The sequence below is a fragment of the Sinocyclocheilus anshuiensis genome, unplaced genomic scaffold (genome assembly GCF_001515605.1).
Source record: "Sinocyclocheilus anshuiensis isolate Anshui unplaced genomic scaffold, SAMN03320099.WGS_v1.1 scaffold1946, whole genome shotgun sequence".
In the NCBI taxonomy this organism is placed as follows: Eukaryota; Metazoa; Chordata; class Actinopteri; order Cypriniformes; family Cyprinidae; genus Sinocyclocheilus; species Sinocyclocheilus anshuiensis.
In genome coordinates this window covers 174,927-188,234 of record NW_015546151.1, presented here as the reverse complement: position 1 = coordinate 188,234, position 13,308 = coordinate 174,927, and the positions used below count along the sequence as shown (strand labels likewise).

Below are 13,308 nucleotides of genomic sequence, written 5' to 3'. Positions count from 1 at the left end.
TTTTCTCTTGACAAGAAGTGCATTTATTCAGTCGCAGAACGAGAGACGTTTGAGACGTGCGCTCCACTTTACTTCAGCGCCAGGCGCGAGTCAAGCGAGCGCAGAAACGGTAATGTGCTCGCAGGTTGTGCTCTTCAGTTGCACGCACAAAGGCGCCGGCGCGCGCTGTAGCCTGTATCCTTCCGTTATACTATGCTTGTAAAACGTGCTCTTCAATTGCACTCACAAATGCGCCGGCACGCTGTATATCATTTCATATTATAGCACAATTATATATACAGTAAAAGGTGAGAAAACACAATGCGTGTCAGATCCGCGTCACGTTTAGCAGCGGCGGGGGTAAAAGAAAGAGCAGCCAAAACAACCTAATAACCAGCTGCTGTGATGTCTATTAATCAAAGGACAACGAAAAAAAAAAAAGAGAAAAAAATAACTTTTATAGCTTTAAGGAGTCCATCTATATTTAATTTGGAATTTAGTGTTTGATAACTTAAATTTCGATTTCTGTATATTTCTGCTGAAGAGCACAGGTAAATATTACATTTATTATAATAGGTTTATGTGAAGATTGTTTGAATTTCACTTAAATTAGAAGTTATTTTTTAAAGTCTAATAAATGTTAAAATTGATAGCTCTCAGTTATACTGTAATGTTGAATGGCTATAGTCAATGGTTAAATATTAGTTAAATATTAAATATTTTATAGAGAAGTCAGTATTGGTATCATTGATACTGGCCTTCAGTCATAAAAAAAAGATGACATTAAACAAATATTAAAAAGTATACTGTCTTTATGTTGTTTGTACATTAATTTGAAGATTGAATGTGAAATTATTGCAATATAAAAGTATATTTAAAAACTTGAATGTTAGTTAAATGTTTAGGATTAATTTCAGAAAAATGTGCGATTAATTAGTTAATTTTTTTAATCGATTGACAGCACTTTATATATATATATATATATATTAGTCTACTATCTTTTTGCGTGTTGCAGGGTTCTTGCAAGGACCGCGCAAACTCCGCGCTACGGCCTCAAATTTTGCAGGGCACCCGGCCCAGCCTTCACTTCTTGATATTACAAAACGACGGTCTCCGTTTTTATACGTTGTAACTGTTTGTTGCGTTTGAATGGATGCAGGTTAGGTTTTATGACAGATGACTCTAAAATCTCTTTGATACATGTATAGAAACACAAATCATGGCATCTTACTGCGCCGTCGTGACGTAGTCTAGGTCTTGCACGAGGCCTCTGATCCAGAACTGGATTTTACTGGCAACGTCTGCGCGTCTTTGCATCATCATCACCATCAGCCATCGGCACACCTATTTTATGATTGTGTGTGTCGGGTGTTATTGTATAGTCTGGTTTCTGAGTAAGCTACGGTTAGAAACGTCGTTTTTGTCCATCTGTTTTCAAGAGTTTAATCATTGTGTCCATTCATGCTCTTACACTGACATTATTGGCGTGTTTATGTGGTTGGTGTGAGGAGCTTGAGTGTTTTTCCCCTTGCTATAAATAATGTTTACATTTTTGCCTCAAGCATTTTTCATGCTATCGCCTTAAACGATAAAACAGCCACTGAATCCAGAGGTAATGTCTTTCATTAAGGCATCGACGAAAGGAGGAGAATATGAACGTGACGTCAATGCAACTGACACAGCTTTGGATAAAGGAGGAAGCAGAAAATACTTATTTTCCATATATACATAATTGCATTATGAGTTTGTGTATGATTGTATCTGTTATCGGTAGTATCGTCTTCATGCAATTAATTGGGGCGTAACACTTGCTCAAATCAGAAAAAAAAACAAGCGAATCCGCATCCATTTGAAACAAAGCAGAAATCACGATTAGTCTTTTTAAAAGGGTGCTATGTCTCCATACCTGAGCGTCACGATCCTTTACGCAAACCGCGTTAGAGAGTAGATGTGAACGCGCATGTCACGGTGATCACGTACAATTCCTCTGAGGAGCATGTGTGAGTGCCTTTTTTCTCCAAGTGCTCTAAAAATAGTAACAGCTTGATCCAGAAATAAACAGGGGTATCACCCTCATATGCAGCCTTCGTTTTGAGGCATAAAAACACACCAGGGCAGCACGTTATGTGCTCTCGTTGTGTCCTTGAGATATTTCCTTGTGTTATTGAGCTTTTGTACTGACACAATGTATTTCTCTCATCGAGGGCTCCCTCCACCGGCGAGACCTCTCGCTCTCCTGGTGACCTCGGTTGCATGTTCTGGCTTGAAATATGTATTTCTGGACAGTTTTGTGGTCACTTAATTCAGCACGCGTGGGATAAGTTATCTCACGCATCATGTCAGGGAATCACCCTGTTTGCATTCAGTGCGTGAAGCTGGAAGGGGATCACACTGGCGCTTGATTTAATAACGAAAACTCTCAAAAACGAGAACAAAGGTTGCCTGTTAATTTACGATTTTTATAATTCGTGGCTGAAATCACACGATGAAGCCTCTATAATGAAGAGGAGCTGTCCGCCATCAGTGGTGCTGAAATCCGTCGACTTTCACTCACAAAGTTGCAGCTATAGTGTCCAGTCCAGACCTGTACCATTGAATAAAACGGTTCTTTCATGTCCTTAGTCATGTGGAAATTGTTGTCTAGGTAGAGGTTTTTGGTCTTTATAGCCTGCTCCACACACTGAAGACTGCTTTTGTGCATCTGACCATTTCCTCAATAATTCAGTGTATCACATACGTTTAATAATTCATTCTTTGCACGCGATCCTGAGGTTAGTCGGATAACCCTGCTGAAAACACCATCTTAAACCAGCCTAAGGTGATTTGCTGGTCTTAAGTCTGACCAAGCTGATTGAGATGGCCCCCCACTCTGATGAAAAACTAAAACCAGCTTGGGTCCCTTTAACAAGAACCTGTGAGAAACCACTGAACCTCAAGATCACGTAGATGGTGACACCTCAGTTTTTTTTGTTTTTTTTTAAAGAAAAACTCCTCAATGATATGTGTATTAGCCAAAGAGTCAAAATCAGCAACGCTGATTTGTAAACATTCCGGTTTGTTTATAGACCCAAATGCGTGGTCTTTGTAAATCCAGCTCGTCAGACTAAACATGTAGCTGTAAAATCTCGGTCATACATACGGTTTTTGTTTATCACTTCAAAGAGCAATCAATTCTTCACGTTTGCCAAACGTATGAAGTGGGTAAGAGCCCAGCGCTCCTTGGTAATTCGTTTTTGGCGTGCGGTTTCATCGGAAACAGCACAGATTGGCGAGTCGTGACTGCTAAAGTGAGTAATGCGCGTCGGCTGCGTCAGTAGGGGCAAAGCGCTGGGTGCCGGAGACAGATGGAGGGAATCGTGACTGACTGGAGACTTCCACAAATGAAACCACAACCTCATAATGTCACCACGAGAGCGCTCTCTAAGATTAGACTTAAATGTTAGGGTCTCGCTGTTCTCCCCTGTTACTCTCAGTCCTGACCTTGGAATCCGGAGGCAATTCTACGCATTCAGAGAAAAGCGAGCGTAGGGCTGTCTGGTTATAGAGTTTATGTGTGTGCCCGTGAGGACGAGGTTATTTTATGGTTGTGCGTGCGTGCGTGCGTGCGAGAGATGTGTGGGGTATCCAAATATAGCCAGACTCAGAGAATAATGTTCATTATTTTATGAGACAAGGAAAGGAGGAAGCTTTGGTGACTACAGACCTAGTGCACACGGATCTTGAGGAACTTGTGGTAAGTGTCCAGCTGGATCATTTTGATATTTATCGGCGGCGTTGATGCTTATTATTTGATACGGACAGATGCATTTGTATTTAAGTGGACCATTCCAGATGCTTTGGCATGATACTCTTAGATTAACACCCGGTAAACAACCGAAACCTGTATAATATAACACTTTTAGTACTAAGATATGTCATAGCGACGACAGGTTGGCACATTCGGATTAAAAAAGCGCGCTTTGCAAAGGCAACAATGAAGCAAATGTATTAAATGCATTTCGCACACCGGTGGAGAATTAGTTTTCTATATTTTTCCTTTTTTCAAAAAGGGGGGTCCCTGTGTGAGAAGACCACGGATTGGTTGAATGACGAGTTTTCGTATGCTCCAATGAAGTCCTTCACTGCTCTCTATTTACTGTGAGCTGGAGCGCAGTAATTCCCCTCCTTCAACAGATCTATCGACTGACAGGAGTAGATCAGCTTTTTGCTTAACCACATCACGAACATGAGAATATGTACAGTATGGCCATAGGAAGGGCATCGGAGCACTGATAAAATGACGGTGCGCGGGCTCGGATGGGAAGGGAGTCGTACACCAGAGCGGATTCTGTGCATTTCTGCGCGAATGTGTAGAACTGGAGTCTACTGCACACGGCCCGGCCATTGGCTACAACAACATGGACTGTTAGTAATTATGGACCAAGCCTGCAACTCAGATGTCACATTCAAAGCCTATGGAAAAGTCTTTCACGAATCTTTTTGCGGTCTGGGCTTGCTGTTCTCAACTATCAATGGGAAGCCCTTACCCCAAAAAGCATTTGCGGAGGACACACACAGCGAATAATAGAAGAAAGCTCTCCCTTACTTCTGCTTCTCTTGGACTATCATCATACTCATCGCCAGAATGTCATACGTTGCAATTCTGATGAGTGCTATGTGATTGTTTTTTTTTTTAACTGGAAAAAACCCCCCCACGGTTTTTACTATTTTCTTTCTCTTTTTTTAGGCTGGCACACCCTTTCAGTATCAAGTGGCTCCAACCGCGCCTTGTCAGTTAACGTGATTTAATTCTGAATTTGAACTCTAAGGGTTGGGGACTGCATGCTTACTATAACTAAAATAAACGATGCGATGCTTAACGGTTTTACCATGTGAATAAACAACTGAATTAAAGCACAAATGCAATAAAAAGAATATTACATCTGGATCGTGACATCTTATTTGGAGTTTTGCAGAGACGCAGCTGACGCGCGCGCAGGTGCTGTTGCCTACAGCTCGTGGAACATCAGTTGTGTTTGGAGAGTTAGCATACAATTTTCAAACACGATTCGTGGCACTCCAACGTGTTTATAACCCTTGTGCGCTCCTCATTTGGGAGTCACACTCATGGTCTTTGTGGTCAAAAGTGACGGACACCTGAAATGTTTATTTTCTTCAGTAAAATCAATCTAATATATTTTTGTTCAATAATATTTTTTATTTTGAGAGAATTTTATGGTAATAATTTATATTTATGCAATAATTATACATTTTTCCCATTGAAAATAGTACAACATTTTTTTTCTCTAATTTTCAATCAATGCAGTATCTCTGATTCAAATAGAGACTAGGCCTACATTAAAATTCTATAAAAATGTAACAGAAATAAACAGGAATGCTTTATCAGAGCTTAATCCTTCTGGGCCTGATCTGATTTTAACCTCATTTCAGTTTTCTGACTCATTATGGCTATATGGTTATAGCCATACCAATTCATTTGAGTGTGTATAATTGTGTGTGTGTGTATAATTGTGTGTGTGTGTCTGTGAGTGTGTGTAAGTGAGTGTGTGTGAGTGGATGTGTCTGTTTTGCACTCTTGATGTTTTAGAGTGTAACCCCTTCTTTGCTGTCCACTTTTTTTTACTAAATTGTAGTTGAATTATTGATTTTATTTTACATAGTTGCTGTGTTACAGGCACACCAGTTCATAGGGGTGTGTATGTGTACAAGTGTGTGTGTGCGAGTGGGTGTGTTGATTTTGCACTCTAGATGATTTAGAGTTTCACCTCTTCATTGCTGTGCAATTTTTTTCTGCATCGTGGGGGATTTGTAGTTTTTGTACACTACAAGTTGAATTTGTAGGGATTGTACACACAAAAAAATTCTGTATTTTCAATTTTTTTGCCATTTCCCATTCATTTCCTATGGTCGGTCATTTTTGACCGAAGACCATGAGTGTGACTATTTTTTTTTACGAGCACTTAGCTTTTTCGAATCATGCCCTCAATTTTTTAGTGTGTTCACATACCAAGTGCCATAAAAGTCACCAAGTTTCGTACCATTCCGATGAAGCTACGATTTTTAAATATTCAAAATGTAAAATTCTTCGGTCAAAAGTGACCGAAGACCGCACAAGTTTATGAAATATAGCCACAGCAGCCGATGTATAGACGGACCGATCCTTGGCTGAGTCCTTGTTAAATTAAATTGAAAACACGCATGTTAGATGCTCGCTATATAGGAACATGTCAAAATATCACAATGTTAGACTAGTACTGTCACGTGCCCTTACCTGTGCTCAAAATTAGGGAGCCGGAGTTATGTTGTCCAGATATAACATATGGCTTGTTCACACTTACCTTAACACATCATACACTGTAAAATTATTTTTCGAAGTTGTAAATAAAGCAAAGATTATTACAAGAAAATACTACCTACTGCAAAATTCGGCGTACTTAAATGTTACTTGCAGCTTCTTTGTAATTAATTGGAAAATGTACTAACAATTTCTGACTCAAAATTTTTTCTAGACCAAATATTTTGCCAGTGTAGACAGATTAATTGCAAACAAGATAAAGTGAACTATAAGGGAGTCTTCATAATCCACCCAGACTTCCTAACATTAGATTGATCCACACTTCATTAAGTAGAACACACACTCTCTGTTGTGACATATAAGGAAAACCTAACTGAATCATTTAATTATTATCATCATGGCATAGACAGCCTCTAATAATATAATGTGCTACTGTAAAGATGCAAAACAGTATATAGGTCCAGCAGTGCTGCAAGTATGAAAATGCATTATTCAGTGCAGCAGTTAACCATGACAGTAATATCATAAAGTTTTTAAGGCAAGTTTTCTACTGCTATGTGTTCAACATTATGCTTTGAGATCTGTGATTATGCATATTGCAAATAGTGGATAATATGTGATAATTGTGCTTGTTTCAGAACATGCTATGTCATGCCTGACATTTTAAACTGTAGTAGTTTAGTAAGGATCAAAGACAAGGGGACTCTGCAATTTAGCTATATGATTAGTCAAGTAATTGTTTGATTGACTATGATTTCAAAGTTATGTGGTTTGCAAAAAATGTAAAGAGAATTATTTGATATATACAAATACATGAGTCATAAGTGTGTATGCGTGTGTAGGTGCTGACAGCACTTTCCTTAATTTCCACTTGTCTCTAATTGTCATAGTCAACAAAAATGGCCTAACAAATATATATTTCCAGACGATTTTATCACGAAACTGCGCCATCAGTGTTCAGGCCTTTTCACGTTCTTGTTCCAGTCACGTTCTCTAATCAAGCAGAAAGTAAATCACTTTCTCTTGTAAAGTAAGTACTTTTAAATAAAACTAATGTTCATTTGTGTGCAGGTTATTCCAGCCCCAGGGTCTGAGCTAAAACAGAGAGAAGCAGACAGACACACAAACACACCCAGAGAGAGAGAGAGGGATGGGAATCCGAGTCAACAGATCAGGACAGCCCATGCCTAAATAACAGATGCCAGGCACGTGAATAATGGCATTTGTGTGTATTTTCTCAAATGCTTGTTATCGTGTCATTGATTTTATAGCTACTGGATACGTAACATTTATGGATCATCTTTTCTTTGTCTTTTTTCACAATGCTGTAGATTGCAACCAGATTGCATATTTAGTGTAAATATTAAGATTTACAGTTCTGTAAGCTTCGGGAATTGTTCAGTTTTATGTTTTATAAACTAAAACATAACAGGAGGCTGACCCCCATCCTCTGACTGTATGTTTAATAGGTGATGTGCTCATATCGTAACTCCTCAAAACCATGTATACAAACAGTGGATTGTTATTTTGTATTAATTCATTAATAAGAAAATAAATGTTTACAGTGACAAATGATGTCTAGAATAGATGATCTAGACTGATTCATCTGTTTTGGTAAACACACTACGCAGTCAAAGCCCAGACGATCCTTATGTTGTGATATCCTGCACTGTTAAACCCATTTTTATTAATCATGTAAGAAGCAATATAAAATATATATAAAATGAATATGACTTGTATAGGAAGCCTTGATACAGCACTTTACACATGTATAAACTCAGGCTTTTGCACTACGTTATTAGAGAAAGGCCCAAAGCCTACAAACGTATCTGATTTTATTATCATCTGAATTTACTGAATAACTTTCTGGGTGAATAATGCCTTTATGATGTGCTCGACTTATTTCCACATACTTTTTTTTTTTTTTTTAAGAAATGCGAACGCAAAACATTTTCAATTAAAACTTTTTTTTTTTTAAACATGAACATTTTCTAATATAGAAGATGCTATGTTGACAATTTATTTTCATATATTAATTTTTTTTTTCAATTTTTTATTTTCTTTCCAGCTGTCTTTGCATTAAGCATTTCAGTCTGTGCGTGAAGCAAAGTGGAGAACTTGCTCTGAAAGACTGCTTACCCCTTAGGTTGACTTAACCCAGCCTCATCTATACAGACACAGACAGCCTCTAACATTTTGTATGACTTAACACATTGTTTAAATTTGCAGTTTCATTACTTAAAGCAGGTTGTGGTGTGAACGTTACTGATGTGCACTAAAGCATGTCATCAGTCTATCTGTCATGGTAAGATTTTGAACAATAATACTAATTAAAACTCAACAATACTTTCTTTCTTTCTTTCTTTCTTTTTGTTTTTTTTCTTTAAAGTAAAAGGACTAACAAACTTTTATAAGGGATAACATTTTCCCCCCAGAACAAAAGAAAACAGATTTGTCCTTGTTGTCTAGTAGTTGTCTATATCAAATCACATTATGATTTTTCTCACCCTTTGTCTTAAAGTGCTTCAGTGACATTCAGATTATGCTGGATTTATTAAAAAATATATGGATTCTCGAAATACACTTCTGTACATCTGTACATATTTTGTTTTATTTTGTAACATTTAAATTTGTTATTTTTATCTTATATAGTTGTTTTTTTGACTCACTATTATACATCATGGTAATTTGAAATATTGCAAACTCACATTGAAAAAAATCATATGATTTTTAAGTTATGCACTTTTCAGGATTAAATAATTGTGAATACTAAATCAGGAATGCATCTGCCAAAAATAATACTCACGGCTGAGATGTGCAGAGAACTGTTTGCATTTTTTCTCACGGGCCGCCTTAGAGATCTCCTTAAAGATTTTTTATTTTATTTTTTTTTAAATATATGTGAAATAGAATGTGGGTGTATTTAGATCTTGCATTAGACATTAGATTTTTTTTATTTTATTTTATTTTTTTACCGTACCTCATGCTTCAGGTCACTTTGAAATGTACCTAGTGTTCAGTATGCTTTCAGTAAACCTCAAACTCCTCCTAAATCTGACCTATACAGACTAGACAATGATGATTACAGAAGAATATTACACTTTACTGCAAATAATAATTTCTCATTTGCACATTTAAACACTGGGATTGCAGTTTCAATCCCAAATGAGAGCAAAGGGGGACAGATCTGCATCAGCACACACCAGTCGTTTCTGTCTACCATTTTGTAGATTTTATTATTTTGACATTTTAAATTATACAGTATATATTTTCAGAGCTACTGAATTTACAAATAATACTGTACATTGATTGGCTATAATCTGATAATAAAGAGACTTCTTTACATGTCTGTGTAATGACATTTTACCTTTATTGTTTTTTTTCAGGCATCTAAAAATGATTTAGAATGATGAAAAATGTAACCTAAAAACTTCTTCCCTTTCCACTTTATTGTTTGAAGTTAAAGCTATTTCTACATATAACTCGTATAGACTATTGAAATGAGCTGAATCAGACTAAAGCAACTTCTAAAACGTGTTAAATAATCCTAAAACTGACTTTGTTTGAAATAATTATTTATGCTATCTGTGAGATCTTCTGCTAACATCAATGTTCAGTCATTTTAATTGTAAGTCATTTTATTTGAATTATTTTGTTTAATTTTTGTTATTAGTGATGTATCTCATTCAATACCTCTCATGAATTTAGTTGCATTAAAACCTGCAGTTTTATGCACATAACAATATTGTATATAAATACTCGAGGACAAAGAAAAAAAAATAGATTACTGAAAACGCAGTTTATTTTTTATGTCTGTTCTCAATTTAAAGATTCTTCAAAGATTTTTGACTCGATCATTTATGCTTCTTAGTTCTTATCCTTATCCCTGTCCAAATCATGTAATCTGAAAACATGGAAATGTCAGCTTTCCAGCATTTTGCTTATGCAATTGTTACTCTCCTCTTTGCATGTAATACTGCAGAATCTTTTACCTTTGCTTATCCTTTTATTGCCTGTATATTTAAATGAAGGCTCTGAAGAGTCATAAAACAATTAAAACTGACTAAATGTAGTCATACCTGTGTCCTTTCTGTCTGACATCCAATATATAGTCAAATATTGAGTCAGGATTACCAATACAAACCAAAATGTTGTTTATTAAGGCACATTTATGTGTTATTTTAATTGTGACTGTGGCATATTAAAAATTGAAGCTCAACCAGAACACTCAATGCAGGCATTTATATAAAATGTTAAACAAGGTTTCCCACAGGTTATGCAGGCATACCGTCCTTCATAAACATCAGACGCATGAGAAACATTTTGTCCCATCATATAAATGCTGTTTATGGTTTATTAAAATATTCAAAATTCACACTGATCTGGCCCGTGTTTCCCAAAAGCACCGTAAGCATCATAGACATCATTTGCATCAATAGTTTGTGTGTCAATCCCTAAGTACAAAAAACCTGACAAATGTATTTTTGTGGATGTCCTAAAAGTAGTTCAAAAATAAAGTAATGATTTTTTTTCTTAAATAAAATTAAGGCTTGGCTTAAGCTTAGACTGTAGTAATAATAGTTGTCTTTAATTAAATATAATAGAAGTTATAGTGTGTTACAATGAACGTGTGTGTTTTAGGTGTGTGTATCCATGTTCAAGGATCTGAGATTCAAACTATTTATCTGTGTTTCTTGTTCAAACACTCTGGTTGTCTTGTGTCTTAACCTGCCCACTCATTACAGTCTTCTTAATCAGCATTGTCTTCTGTTGTTTGCACTTCTTTTTATACATTTTTATTGTTCTGACTGATGAGTAATAGCTACCTCAAAAACAAATCTGCCAGTATTGTGAAAATGAAGATGCATTGTGAAAAGAAAATTGTGCTTACTTTGAATGTACATGAGTTCTGTATGAAGCATGTTTATTTCAGACATTGTAAATGAGTAAATAAAAAAAACAAGACAAAAGTGAGAGAAAAACGGAAGCAATTATGTGCAGTAGGTACAGTATGTAAAATGTGGGTTATTAGTGAGAACCAATAAGAACATACTACTACTACTACTACTACTACTAATAATAATAAACAGAGAATAGTTGAGCACTTGGAATATCTTCTATAGCTTTGAAGATGTTTATAATATTTGCATGAAATATCTCATTAGTATTTCTTGTTAGATATCACCTAAAACATATTACACTACCTATTTAATTTTTTTTCATTAAACTTGTTACTTTGACTGCTGAGTTATCTTCAAATGTACCCCCACACACACTCACACACATATATTGTATTTACATGTTTTATGGGGACATTCCATAGGTGTAATGGCATTTATACTGTACAAATTGTATATTCTTTCCCCTTACCCTAACCCTACCCCTAAACCTACCACTCACATTTTAAGATTTTCAAAAGACTTCATTCTGTATAGATTTATTTTTCCTCATAGAGACCAAAAGTGTCCCCACAAGGACAAGGATTTTGGATAATGCCATCTTTATGTGGACATTTTCTTCGCCATAATGTATGGTATACCTGAACCCCACACACACACACATTCACTCAAGATTTCACTTACAAACTGCAGGAAGCTCTTGCAGTGCATGTGTGTTGTGGACATGTAAATCTGTACTCTAAAAAAGATGGTTCTTTTAGGGTCTTTTCATGTAGTAACAGTTCTATTTAGAACCATATCATCCTGAAAAACTCTTATGCTGAAATAGTTCTTTGCGTTTAGGTTTTTTTTTTTTTCAAATCTGTAACTGTCAAGACCACCTCATTACTACATTTTTGGAGCTTAACCATTCAACATCACAGACTGTCAACAGACTCTTGACAGGTAAATGATTTCATTTGTAATCTATGAATTGTCTATACATTTTAACTTCTGAATTGTAACTGGTTTCCTACCAGTCAAGTGTGAGCAGCTCTGTTCAGGTGAGGATACTTCTCTCCTCTTCTCTACTAAGTAAGTAACAGTGATATTGAATTTATGATCCATATTGTTAGAATTTGAAATTACTAACTAAACATGGCCAAAAAAACAAAAACAGAATTGTTTTAAACAAATGGAAGAGACACATTGCAACTCTAAATTAATTTGCGTATTTCTATCCTGATGCTGTGGCATCCCACAACCATGACCATCTGCAGAGAGAAACTGACACTCATGATGGGCATAAAGGCATCAATCATAGAGGATTGTAAAGATAGTTCACTGGAACTTGATTGCATTGACTTCACTGCATTTATTTTGTGTTTTATTTCTCTATGTAATTATTCTTATTCAGTGTTGTTGTTATTGTTAGATCCCTGTCATTTTTGTTACAAATGTCAATAAAATAGTAAAAGTACCTGACACGGCTTGCCATTTTTTAAAATGCAAAGCCCTAACAGAGGCTATAAGGTATTTTAAGACCAGGCAGACAGCCAGGTAAAAACAATATTAAGAAATTATTATATATACTAATACTAATAATAATTAAAACAACAACAACAACAAAATCTTAAACCAAAGGTTCTTTGTAACACTATTGAGGTCTTATATAGCATCTTCAAAGCTTGGTTCTTTATGGAACCTTATAAAAAGTGTTCTATTTAGCTTTAAAAAAGGTTCTGCTATTGTTGCAAGCCGAACAACCCCAAGATACCGTTTAGAACCATTTTTCTTAAAGGGGTCATATGACGTTGCTAAAAAGAACATTATTTTGTGTATTTGGTGTAATGAAATGTATTTATGCGGTTTAAGGTTCAAAAAACACATTATTTTCCACATACTGTACATTATTGTTTCTCCTCTATGCCCTGCCTTTCTGAAACGCGTCGATTTTTACAAAGCTTATCGGTCTGAAAAGCGAGGTGTCCTCTGATTGGCCAGCTATCCAGTGCGTTGTGATTGGCTGAATACCTCAAGCGTGTGACGGAAATGTTACACCCCTTGCCATATTGTGATGCCCTGTCCGGCTGGAGAGATGAGACAAAAACATTAAAACCCATTATAAACGAGGCATTTGTTGCATCCAGTGGGGAC

The 13,308-nt window shown here is 36.1% G+C and overlaps 1 pseudogene; it reads left to right on the top strand.

Moving 5' to 3' along the window:
* Positions 1 to 11,559, top strand: part of LOC107701267 (tetratricopeptide repeat protein 17-like) — a 39,507-nt pseudogene extending 27,948 nt beyond the window's left edge.
* Positions 11,560 to 13,308: the final 1,749 nt, after the last annotated feature.